Below are 13,654 nucleotides of genomic sequence, written 5' to 3'. Positions count from 1 at the left end.
CTCCTCAATCAACCTGAAACCCCAAATAACAATTTCAGACAAGTCTAAATCAATTATGGGCACAGTTGACCAACCTCCTCCCTTTCCCGGCACTCAATCTTCTGGCATTTCTTAATTTTCTTCTTCAGATAGCTTCACAGTTCAAAGTGGATGGCCCATGACAATGTCCCAATTTCAATGTCTCACCTGAGCCCTACCACAACTCCTATTATGTCTTGTCCATTTGCCAACCAGTATACCAGCAACATGAGAAGTTTTGGAACGTGTTAACAACCATTTGGTACAAAAACAGTATCTTAACATAATTTTGTAATTTTGCTTCCATAAATCTCAATTTATTTTAGAGGAAATGGAGAATTATTTATAAAAGTGCAAGGGTGGCAATATATTTGACCGTAACTGTACTGCCGTTTCTTAAAATGAAGAAAATGGCTCTGAAAAGCAATGATTGTACCTTGAAAATGTTTGTTAGCTTATTTAACAACGTCCAGAATCTCCTTGCTAGCATTTTTGGAGAATGTAGCAATGGCCTGATAACTAATGCAATCCGTTTCCAATAGCATTGCTATATTTTTCAAAAATGCCAGCCAATATATTGTAGACAAGGCTAAATAATCAGCTAACAAATATCAAAATGGTTTGGATGAAACAGCACCCTAGGGAAGTTTAAAATAAGCTAACATTAAAAAGCAAACTATCCGGTTAAAACGTCAACCAGACAGTGTCATACATCAATCAATCAATTTTATTTTATATAGCCCTTCGTACATCAGCTAATATCTCGAAGTGCTGTACAGACACCCAGCCTAAAACCCCAAACAGCTAGTAATGCAGGTGTAGAAGCACGGTGGCTAGGAAAAACTCCCTAGAAAGGCCAAAACCTAGGAAGAAACCTAGAGAGGAACCAGGCTATGAGGGGTGGCCAGTCCTCTTCTGGCTGTGCCGGGTGGAGATTATAACAGAACTATGCCAAGATGTTCAAAAATGTTCATAAGTGACAAGCATGGTCAAATAATAATCATGAATAATTTTCAGTTGGCTTTTCATAGCCGATCATCAAGAGTTGAAAAACAACAGGTCTGGGACAGGTGGCGGTTCCATAACCGCAGGCAGAACAGCTGAAACTGGAATAGCAGCAAGGCCAGGCGGACTGGGGACAGCAAGGAGTCACCACGGGCGGCAGTCCCGACGCATGGTCCTAGGGCCCAGGTCCTCCGAGAGAAAGAAAGAGAGAAGGAGAAAATTAGAGAGAGCCAAGATTTTCAAAATTTCCATAAATGACAAGCATGGTCAAATAATAATCAGGAATAAATCTCAGTTGGCTTTTCATAGCCGATCATTAAGAGTTGAAAACAGCAGGTCTGGGACAGGTAGGGGTTCCATAACCGCAGGCAGAACAGTTGAAACTGGAATAGCAGCAAGGCCAGGCGGACTGGGGACAGCAAGGAGTCACCACGGCCGGTAGTCCCGACGTATGGTCCTAGGGCTCAGGTCCTCCGAGAGAAAGAAAGAGAGAAGGAGAAAATTAGAGAGAGCCAAGATTTTCAAAATGTTCATAAATGACAAGCATGGTCAAATAATAATCAGGAATAAATCTCAGTTGGCTTTTCATAGCCGATCATTAAGAGTTGAAAACAGCAGGTCTGGGACAGGTAGGGGTTCCGTAACCACAGGCAGAACAGTTGAAACTGGAATAGCAGCAAGGCCAGGCGGACTGGGGACAGCAAGGTGTCATCATGCCCGGTAGTCCTGACGTATGGTCCTAGGGCTCAGGTTCTCAGAGAGAAAGAGAGAACGAGAGAATTAGAGAGAGCATACTTAAATTCACACAGGACACTGGATAAGACAGGAGAAGTACTCCAGGTAACCAACTGACCCTAGCCCCCCGACACAAACTACTGCAGCATAAATACTGGAGGCTGAGACAGGAGCGGTCAGGAGACACTGTGGCCCCATCCGAAGAAACCCCCGGACAGGGCCAAATAGGAAGGATATAACCCCACCCACTTTGCCAAAGCACAGCCCCCGCACCACTAGAGGGAAATCCTCAACCACCAACTTACAATCCTGAGACAAGGCCGAGTATAGCCCACAAAGGTCTCCACCACAGCACAAACCAAGGGGGGGCGCCAACCCAGACAGGAAGATCACGTCAGTAACTCAACCCACTCAAGTGACGCACCCCTCCTAGGGACGGCATGAAAGAGCACCAGCAAGCCAGTGACTCAGCCCCTGTAACAGGGTTAGAGGCAGAGAATCCCAGTGGAGAGAGGGGAACCGGCCTGGCAGAGACAGCAAGGGCGGTTCGTTGCTCCAGAGCCTTTCCGTTCACCTTCACACTCCTGGGCCAGGCTACACTCAATCATATGACCTACTGAAGAGATAAGTCTTCAGTAAAGACTTAAAGGTTGAGACCGAGTCTGCGTCTCTCACATGGGTAGGCAGACTGTTCCATAAAAATGGAGATCTATAGGAGAAAGCCCTGCCTCCCGCTGTTTGCTTTACATGGGTTGTTGACATTGTTGTTGCAGGATATTACCGCTGTGGACCTTGCTCTGTCAAAGCCATCAAGGAAGGAATGCTCGGCTATCAATTTGATGCCCCGTTTTTGTTTGCTGAGGTAAAACAATATGTTTTCTTTGAGATTGACCAGTAACACTGTTACACCGTAATGCCTTCATCGTCTATGCATACTTACACTTTATAACTTGATATGATGCACACTCGCAGTACATTTTATTTATTTAGAATCAATCACAATATTCAGGATTTTTTTTAACTTCAGGTGATTAGCAATGTTTGCAACCACAAGCTAGATACACGAACTGGGAGAACCGAGTTACTAAGCGTGGACACAACCCATGTCGGCAAGAAAGTAGTGACGAAGTCCGTTGGTGGAAACAATTATGAGCCAATGGACATTACACAGATTAGAAATACTCAGAAGGTATGTGGCACCTGGACAATGGATGAGACTGGCAAGGGTGCAACCAACTGCACGTTTAAAGTTACATTTTCATAAAAATGTGTTATTGGCAGTTTGAAAATTCTCATGAAACTAATGCTGTCACGATCGTGTGGAAGAGATTCGGACCAAAACGCAGCATGAGGAAAATAAGCCATCTTCTTTTAATTAAATGAACGAAGATGAACATGAAACGAAAACACTATACAAACAAACAAAACAACAAATGATCGTGAAGCTAAATAACGCAAGTGCACAGACAAGCAACAAACGTTAAACAAGACAACTACCCACAAAAGCCTACTGCCTATGGCTACCTTAAATATGGCTCCCAATCAGAGACAAATGAATGACAGCTGTCTCTGATTGAGACCCAATCTAGGCAGCCATAGACATAACTAGACAACCTAACAATACTCTATCCCATACACATACAACACCCATGGACTAACCAAAACACACACAACATACAATGCCCACCCCAACTCACGCCCTGACCAACTAAACATAATCAAAATAACATAAAAATAGGTCAGGAACGTGACATAACCCCCCCCCTCAAGGTGCGTACTCCGAACGCACCACCAAAAGTCTAGGGGAGGGTCTGGGTGGGCATCTGTCCACGGTGGTGGCTCCGGCTCTGGACGCTGTCCCCACACCACCATAGTCACTCCCCGCTTCCGTATCCCCCCCCCCCAATGACCCCCCTCCAACTAAACCCACCTAACTGAAGGGGCAGCATCGGGATAAGGGGCAGCACCGGGATAAGGGGCAACACCGGGATGAGGGACGACAGCTCCGGGCTGAGGGACGGCAGCTCCGGGCTGAGGGACGGCAGCTCCGGGCTGAGGGACGGCAGCTCCGGACTGGCTGGCGGATCCTGGCTGGCTGGCTCTGGCTGGTCATGGCTGGCTGACGGCTCTGGCTGGTCATGGCTGGCTGAAAGCTCTGGCTGGTCATGGCTGGCGGAAGGCTCTGGCTGATCCGGTCTGGCGGAAGGCTCTGGCTGATCCGGTCTGGCGGAAGGCTCTGGCTGATCCGGTCTGGCGGAAGGCTCTGGCTGATCCGGTCTGGCGGAAGGCTCTGGCTGATCCGGTCTGGCGGAAGGCTCTGGCTGATCCGGTCTGGCGGAAGGCTCTGGCTGATCCGGTCTGGCGGAAGGCTCTAGCGGCTCCTGTCTGGCGGACGGCTCTAGCGGCTCCTGTCTGGCGGACGGCTCTAGCGGCTCCTGTCTGGCGGACGGCTCTGTAGGCTCATGGCAGACGGGCGGCTTTGCAGGCTCATGGCAGACGGGCGGCTTTGCAGGCTCATGGCAGACGGACAGTTCAGACGGCGTATGGCAGACGGGCAGTTCAGACGCCGCTGGGCAGACGGGCAGTTCAGGCGCCGCTGGGCAGACGGGCAGTTCAGGCGCCGCTGGGCAGACGGGCAGTTCAGGCGCCGCTGGGCAGACGGGCAGTTCAGGCGCCGCTGGGCAGACGGCAGACTCTGGCCGGCTGAGACGCACTGTAGGCCTGGTGCGTGGTACCGGAACTGGAGGTACCGGGCTAAGGACACGCACCTTCAGGCTAGTGCGGGGAACAACAACAGGGCACACTGGACTCTCGTGGCGCACTCTAGGCCTGGTGCGTGGTACCGGAACTGGAGGTACCGGGCTGAGGGCACGCACCTCAGGGCGAGTGCGGGGAGAAGGAACAGTGCGTACAGGGCTCTGGAGACGCACAGGAGGCTTGGTGCGTGGTGCCGGAACTGGAGGCACTGGGCTGGAGACACGCACCATAGGGAGAGTGCGTGGAGGAGGAACAGGGCTCTGGAGATGCACTGGAAGCCTGGTGCGTGGTGTAGGCACTGGTGGTACTGAGCTGGGGTGGGAAGGTGGCGCCGGATATACCGGACCGTGAAGGAGGACACGTGCTCTTGAGCACCGAGCCTCCCCAACCTTACCAGGTTGAATGGTCCCCGTAGCCCTGCCAGTGCGGCGAGGTGGAATAGCCCGCACTGGGCTATGCAGGCGAACCGGAGACACCACCTGTAAGGCTGGTGCCATGTACACCGGCCCGAGAAGACGTACTGGAGGCCAGATACGTTGGGCCGGCTTCATGGCATCCGGCTCGATGCCCAACCTAGCCCTCCCAGTGCGGCAAGGTGGAATAGCCCGCACTGGGCTAAGCACGCGTACTGGGGACACCGTGCGCTTTACCGCATAACACGGTGTCTGACCAGTACGACGCCCTCTCACTCCACGGCAAGCCCGGGGAGTTGGCTCAGGTATCCAACCCGGCTTCGCCACACTCCCCTTTATCCCCCCCCCAAGAAATTTTTGGGTGAGCCTCTCGGGCTTCCAGCCTCTCCTACGTGCTGCCTCCTCATACCAGCGCTCCTGGGCTGTGGCTGCCTTCTTCTCCTCCCGCAAGCGGCGATTCACACCAACCTTAGCCCAGGGTCCTTCTCCATTGAAAATTTGCTCCCAACTCCATTCCTCTTCTCTCCATTGTTTTAGTTCCTTTTCTCCTTCCTCAATCCGCTTGGTCCTGTTGTGGTGGGTAGTTCTGTCACGATCGTGTGGAAGAGATTCGGACCAAAACGCAGCATGAGGAAAATAAGCCATCTTCTTTTAATTAAATGAACGAAGATGAACATGAAACGAAAACACTATACAAACAAACAAACAAAACAACAAATGATCGTGAAGCTAAATAACGCAAGTGCACAGACAAGCAACAAACGTTAAACAAGACAACTACCCACAAAAGCCTACTGCCTATGGCTACCTTAAATATGGCTCCCAATCAGAGACAAATGAATGACAGCTGTCTCTGATTGAGACCCAATCTAGGCAGCCATAGACATAACTAGACAACCTAACAAAACTCTATCCCATACACATACAACACCCATGGACTAACCAAAACACACACAACATACAATGCCCACCCCAACTCACGCCCTGACCAACTAAACATAATCAAAATAACATAAAAATAGGTCAGGAACGTGACAAATGCAACAAGAATGAAGTATAGAAATTACTTCGCTATTACTGTTTTTGAAATTGCTTTTGAATTACTGCTGTATCGATACAGTAACATACTGTATATATATTTTTCCAATAGGTGAAATTAAATAGCCAATGAGTTTCATATCAGTCCCATGGTGTCACGTTGTTCGTAATAATAAATGTCGGACCAAGGCGCAGCGTACTTTGAGTTCCACATAATATTAATGAATAAAGTGAAACTTAAGCAAAGACAAAACAAATAAAGAATAAACGAACCGTGACGACAATGCCGTGCTAACAGGCAACTAAACCTAAACAATATCCCATAACCCACAGGTGGGAAATGCAACTTAAGTATGATCCCCAATTAGAGACAACGATAGCCAGCTGCCTCTAATTGGGAATCATACCAAAACCCTAACATAGAAAAAACAACCTAGAACCCCACAAAGAAAATATAAACTAGACTAACCCCCCTAGTCACGCCCTGACCTACTCTACCATAGAAAATAAAGGCTTTCTATGGTCAGGATGTGACACATGGTTGCTTTTTTAAGGAGTGTGGCAGTCCCACTCCTCTCATATTTTTCTGTCTATCGTATTTGATAGAGAGAGAGAAAACATAGAAGAGTTTCTAAAATAGCAGTGGGCCGGATTCAAACCCTTGCTGCAGCGATATATGTATTCCGAAGAGAGCGGTTTAGATTACTAGACCACCAGAGGCCACCAGTCCCATGTTAACTCTATTCCCCTCCAACTACCCACACACGCACAGGAACCAGTAAAGATGAAGAGACCATTAAGAAAGCCGAGAGAACCTACAAGATGCATATGCAATACGACGACGAGCAGGAGATCCCAGAGGCTAACGTGGAGATGACGCTGGAGATCCCGCAGGAGCGTGTGAAGATTGGCCAGAACTTCCATATGGCTGTGGTCTTCAGGAACCTGAGTGGAGACACACGCACCATCCATGGCTTCCTGGTCGGCTCCACCATCTACTACACCAACATCCAAAGGGCTCAGTTCAAGCAGGAAACTTTTGACGTCACTCTGAACCCCATGGAGAGTGAGTGGAAACCGGGGTGACCCTTTACATACGTGTATGTCTTTGTAGGCTTGAGAATGTCTCCATGTATCACAACTTTGTACGATAGTCCTGCAAAGCTTTCAAACCACTCTGAAATAAAATACTCAACAGCTTATAGAAAATGCTTTACTTTAGTTATTTTACAGCTTTATAGTACTGTCCTGTTTCAGCAGGTACAGTATGTGTATATGTATTGTATTGTTGTAAGGTAACGATGGGGATACTCTCTAGTTCGTACTTCAAAAGACTTTTCAGGTAACAACCTGGTACCAAATGGTAAGCAACGGTGAATCCCAAATAATCAAAATATCAATTATAAGTGAATTATTATAAAAGTTCAGTGCTGCCAAACATACACTCCTATTGTTGATTGCATTTGTCTGGTTCATGTTTCATTGTCAAAACTATGTCTGCCTGTGTCCAAAAGCGTTGAGAGTACAGGTGGGTGTGCTTGCCCAGGATTACATGCCCCAGCTGGGTTGCCAGTCCAATCTGCGCTTCGTGGTGACGGCCAAGAGCATGGACAACAACCAGGACATGACGGCCATGCAGATAGTGAACCTGGAAGCCCTAGAGCTGGCCTTTTCGGTGGGTCTGGAATTTCCATTAGTCCTCTTTATTAGGATGTATTTCTTTATTCCCTTAAAGGGATAGTTTACACAAACGTTTCCTTAGCCTGTCAGCAGTAATTTGGTGACAGTGGCCATGTAAACAAAACCAAAGCATGGATTGTTATTTTACATTGTCCATATTCTGCTGATATGGTAAGGAAAACAATATGTCATTTTGTGATTTGTGTGAACTATCCCTTCAAGTGTTCTGTAAAAGTGTTCTGAAATATATTGTTTTTGTGCCAAGAGCTAATGTAGTAGTGTACCCAATTAAAGCCTTATTTGTGCTGCTAAAGTGCTGCATATCTCCTCTCCTTTGATCAATCAGCCATTCCAAAAAACATCTACGCAGCCAACGCAGGGGAGATGATAATCCCTAGATTATCATTTATTATATCACTATAGATTGTTGTGAAAGGACTATTGTCACTCCCTGACCATAGAGAGCCTTTTATTCTCTATGTTGGTTAGGTCGAGGTGTGACTAGGGTCGGTCATCTAGGTAATTATATTTCTATGTTGGCCTGGTATGGTTCCCAATCAGAGGCAGCTGTTTATCGTTGTCTCTGACTGGGGAACATATTTAGGCAGCCATTTCCCCATTGTGGGATCTTGACCATATATAGTAGCCTGTGAGCCCTATTGTTAGCTTCACGCTTCGTTTTGAGATTTATTGTTTTTGTTTTGCTGTGAGTTTCACCGAGAAATAAAAAGATGTGGAACCCAGATCACGCTGCGCTTTGGTCCACTCATTATAACGATCGTGACAACTATCTCTATTTGAACAGATGAGTGGACCAGCGAATGTGAACCAGGAGGTAGTTTTCAAGGTGGGGTTCACAGACCCATTCCCATTCAGCCTGCATGACGTGAGGATGGCCATGCAAGGGCCTAATTTGTTGTCATACCGGGAAAAGTTGTACAACTAAGAGGATTCACAACTCCAAGACCTCACATCATGATGATGTTCACACTTACATTAGTCTCACATTCACAAAAACAGATCCAATGTAGTCTGTTTAGTATGCCAATCTGTGTGTGTGTGTGTGTTTGAAGTGAGATCGCTACCGGCGCCGCCATCACCTGGATGGAGTCCTGTGTCCCTATGAGGTCTGGGAATACAATGATCTATGTTGTCCTGGACTGCTCGGTCCTTGGGAATGTGCAAGGCAATTGGGCCATCTGCATCCAGGACTGATCATTGCCCAGGGAACCCCTCCCACCTGTTAATCAGCTACCATTGACCAGAAAACCATGGACAAACAGAGGCTGTTGTGTAGATCTGAAAGGATTTGATTGATGAGCCAATGAGAGGGTGAGGTTGAACTAATACAATATCCCTTACGGAAAAAACACAGGATATCACATGTGGAAAATCACATGATTTCCACCTGTGAAATCATATGAAACTATGCATTTTTGGAACACTTATTTCACAAAAATAAACTGAGTGGAAAACATGGTCATTGTGGATCTTGTTTCAAATCCCCCCAAAAACTAAATGGACAGGGCTTTCTACACTGAAAACAATTTAGGTTCTTAAATATTTAGTCCTCAGCTCTTAAGGTTCATTCGAGAACTCTTGCCTGATAAAGAACCTTTGAGTTAAATTTGGGGTTCTTTTTTTCTTTCTTATTTTTAAAAAACTTTGGTGTTCTTGACGTGGCATCTACGGTTCTTCAGAATTCTAAAAGGTTCTTGAAATGTATGGAAGCCTGCAGATGTGTCCCTTTCACAGCACATAGCAAATTGGTTAGTGTTAACTAGTGTAGATTTTTCAGTGTAAAATGTCTAGTGTTGATTCAAGAGTTAAATTAATTCTCTAAAGATGTAAATTAACACTCAGTGGTGAAAAAGAACCCCAGTGTTAGTGTTATTAACCAGAATTGAACCAAAACCACACCTATCATTATCATATTGCCAAGCATGCTTTATTGCAGGGAGATTTTTTTAAATTGTTTGTTTCAATATCTATGTTTTTGCACATTGTACATTGACTAATGAATCTTTTGCTACTCAAACATCAATAAAATATTTTTTTTTTTAACTATTCCAATCCATTACTTGGACTTATTTAACCCGTAACTGATGTGGTTGTTTCAGTTTAGATGTTTAAGGTAATCTCATATCCTAGTCATCCCAACCCTGGGAAGCGGGTGAATAGAAGTTCCAATGTTGGAAGTCCCCACACAGGCTGGTTTCCAATAGAAATTACACATCACTTTGAAAGCCAGAATAATGTGACTTTCAGGCCTGATGTGGGCTGTAAACTATGAATTTCAGGCCACTGTATTAGGGTAAAACTAGGCCCAAAAAAGGTGAAATATGTATTGTCTTAAAGAATGACATTTTAATGACAACATATTCACTTAGGCTCTGACTTGGTGAAGGCCACAGGACTGAAAATGAATAGAGTACCACAGTATGAGTCATAAAACCTAGCAGTTAAAAAGGGAAATGGTTCCAATTGTTTTTCCAATAGGGGATTTTTATAGGGCCTATTTATATAACGAATATGAATTCGGAGGGCAGAAATGATTAAATATTAAAGCATTCGACCTCTCACAAAAGGCATCAGTCATCCAAAAGTTATACTTAAATCCAAACTGGTTCTCTAGTAAATTGGTACGAATGTCTCATCCTATGTTCAAGAAGGGCCTTTTTCCCTTTATTCAGATTACACCTGCTCACTTTCGGTTGTTTTAAACAAGCCTTAGAAAGTTGGTTGCAATTTCAGTTTAATCCACCTGAAAAGAGAACAAATAATACAACAAATATTGTGGTTAAACTCAAATATACTAATAGATTTTTTATTTTAAAGTATTTTTCGAAGAAATGTTTAAAAAATGTCTAATTTTAGTGAATGATATCGTAAATAGGACTGGTGGAGTTATGTCACACATGCAGCTAACACAGACATATGGAAATGTCTGCTCCACCCAAAATTACAACCAACTAATTGCAGCATTACCACAAAAATGGAGGAGGCAAGTAAGAAGGGGAAAAAAGTAAGGAACTTGTATGTCGGCCCTGTATTAAAGAACATAAATGGTTAAAGAAAAGTGTGATGAATAAAAACATATACCAATTTAATTTAAGGACCAAAAAACTGACAGCTGTGCCATATAAATGGCAAAATAGTTGGGAAGAGATTTTCGATGTACCCATTCCATGGCACATGGTTTATGAATTGATACGCAAAACAACGCCGGATTCAAAACTTCAAATTTTTCAATTTAAATTACTATACAAAATTCTTGCAACCAATAGAATGTTATATATATAGGGGATACAATCTTCCCAGCGCTGCAGATTTTGCTGTGAGGAGGCAGAGTCATTAGATCATTTATTTTGGTATTGCCCATATGTAGCTCGTTTTTGGTCACAGGTCCAGGAATGGCTGAAGAATTGCAACATTTGCCTAGAACTAAAGCTGCAGATAGCAATACTGGGTGATTTGAAAAGCCATAGTCAATCAATAATATAAGAATTATTTTAGCAAAAATGTTTATTTTTAATTTACAATCTGTAGAAGCTATGAGACTAGAAAGGTTCAGTACTTTTGTGAAGCATCACAGCACAGTTGAAAAATATATGGCAAATAGAAATCCAAAATGGATAATGTTGAGAGATAGATGGGAGGGGTTGAATGGAGCTGAAGGGTGGGACTAATAACAAGATAACCAGTGTAAAACACACGGGGTCTGTAAAATGTATATAGGTTCAGAAATTTTGTGAAATAGCACAGTTACAAATAGAAATCAAACTGGATGGACATCAGAAATAGAGGGAGGACTAAAAACAAACAAGAGAGAGCTATTGTAAAATAGATTGTGTCTGTAAAATGTGTATAAGATGAATAAACTGAAGGTAGAAGCCTAAGTGTTTATTAGTTTACTCCAATTGGGGAAAGGGTGGTAGGGTTTGCGGGGAATAATAAAGGTATATTCTTTCAAAAGTATGTATATCTATATAGGTATGTGTATGTATATATACAGTGGGGAGAACAAGTATTTGATACACTGCCGATTTTGCAGGTTTTCCTACTTACAAAGCGTGTAGAGGTCTGTAATTTTTATCATAGGTACACTTCAACTATGAGAGACGGAATCTAAAACAAAAATCCAGAAAATCACATTGTATGATTTTTAAGTAATTAATTTGCATTTTATTGCATGACATAAGTATTTGATACATCAGAAAAGCAGAACTTAATATTTGGTACAGAAACCTTTGTTTGCAATTACAGAGATCATACGTTTCCTGTAGTTCTTGACTAGGTTTGCACACACTGCAGCAGGGATTTTGGCCCACTCCTCCCTACAGATCTTCTCCAGATCCTTCAGGTTTCGGGGCTGTCGCTGGGCAATACGGAGTTTCAGCTCCCTCCAAAGATTTTCTATTGGGTTCAGGTCTGGAGACTGGCTAGGCCACTCCAGGACCTTGAGATGCTTCTTACGGAGCCACTCCTTAGTTGCCATGGCTGTGTGCTTCGTGTCGTTGTCATGCTGGAAGACCCAGCCACGACCCATCTTCAATGCTCTTACTGAGGGAAGGAGGTTGTTGGCCAAGATCTCGCGATACATGGCCCCATCCATCCTCCCCTCAATACGGTGCAGTCGTCCTGTCCCCTTTGCAGAAAAGCATCCCCAAAGAATGATGTTTCCACCTCCATGCTTCACGGTTGGGATGGTGTTCTTGGGGTTGTACTCATACTTCTTCTTCCTCCAAACACGGCGAGTGGAGTTTAGACCAAAAAGCTATATTTTTTGTCTCATCAGACCACATGACCTTCTCCCATTCCTCCTCTGGATCATCCAGATGGTCATTGGCAAACTTCAGACAGGCCTGGACATGCACTGGCTTAAGCAGGGGGACCTTGCGTGCGCTGCAGGATTTTAATCCATGACGGCGTAGTGTGTTACTAATGGTTTTCTTTGAGACTGTGGTCCCAGCTCTCTTCAGGTCATTTACCAGGTCCTGCCGTGTAGTTCTGGGCTGATCCCTCACCTTCCTCATGATCATTGATGCCCCACGAGGTGAAATCTTGCATGGAGCCCCAGACCGAGGGTGATTGACCGTCATCTTGAACTTCTTCCATTTTCTAATAATTGCGCCAACAGTTGTTTCCTTCTCACCAAGCTGCTTGCCTATTGTCCTGTAGCCCATCCCAGCCTTGTGCAGGTCTACAATTTTATCCCTGATGTCCTTACACAGCTCTCTGGTCTTGGCCATTGTGGAGAGGTTGGAATCTGTTTGATTGAGTGTGTGGACAGGTGTCTTTTATACAGGTAACGAGTTCAAACAGGTGCAGTTAATACAGGTAATGAGTGGAGAACAGGAGGGCTTCTTAAAGAAAAACTAACAGGTCTGTGAGAGCCGGAATTCTTACTGGTTGGTAGGTGATCAAATACTTATGTCATGCAATAAAATGCAAATTAATTATTTAAAAATCATACAATGTGATTTTCTGGATTTTTGTTTTAGATTCCGTCTCTCACAGTTGAAGTGTACCTATGATAAAAATTACAGACCTCTACATGCTTTGTAAGTAGGAAAACCTGCAAAATCGGCAGTGTATCAAATACTTGTTCTCCCCACTGTATGTGTATATGTATGCATACGTGTATGTATATGGATATATATATTTACCCAACAAATATATGGTGGATTGGAAATGAGGCAGACAATTACATTGATGGAAGCAACAATCTTTCCACAATATTAAGCTGATCCACCCCTTAAAGAAGAAAAAAAAGGGGATTTTAGAAACACTTAATCAAATTGTATTGGTCACATACACATGGTTAACAGATAATGCGAATGTAGCAAAATGCTTGTGCTTCTAGTTTCGACAGTGCAGTAATGTCTAACAAGTAATCTAACAAATTCACAACGACTACCTTATACACACAAATGTGAAGGGATCATTAAGTATATGTACATATAAATATATGGATGAGCGATGGCCGTGCGGCATAGGCAAGATGC

At 44.4% G+C, this 13,654-nt stretch overlaps 1 long non-coding RNA gene across 1 annotated transcript; it reads right to left on the bottom strand.

Annotated features, from left to right (window-relative positions):
- Positions 1-727: 727 nt before the first annotated feature.
- Positions 728-2,493, bottom strand: LOC139583564 (uncharacterized). The gene is made up of 2 exons (XR_011676573.1): positions 2,064-2,493; positions 728-1,776 (listed from the first exon to the last, which is right to left on the bottom strand). It is a non-coding gene; the product is annotated as an uncharacterized lncRNA (long non-coding RNA).
- Between the last annotated feature and the right edge of the window lie 11,161 nt (positions 2,494-13,654).

The sequence above is a fragment of the Salvelinus alpinus genome, chromosome 8 (assembly GCF_045679555.1).
Source record: "Salvelinus alpinus chromosome 8, SLU_Salpinus.1, whole genome shotgun sequence".
NCBI classification, from domain to species: Eukaryota; Metazoa; Chordata; class Actinopteri; order Salmoniformes; family Salmonidae; genus Salvelinus; species Salvelinus alpinus.
The sequence above is the reverse complement of the archived record's forward strand: the minus strand, read 5'-3'. Positions and strand labels throughout refer to the sequence as shown.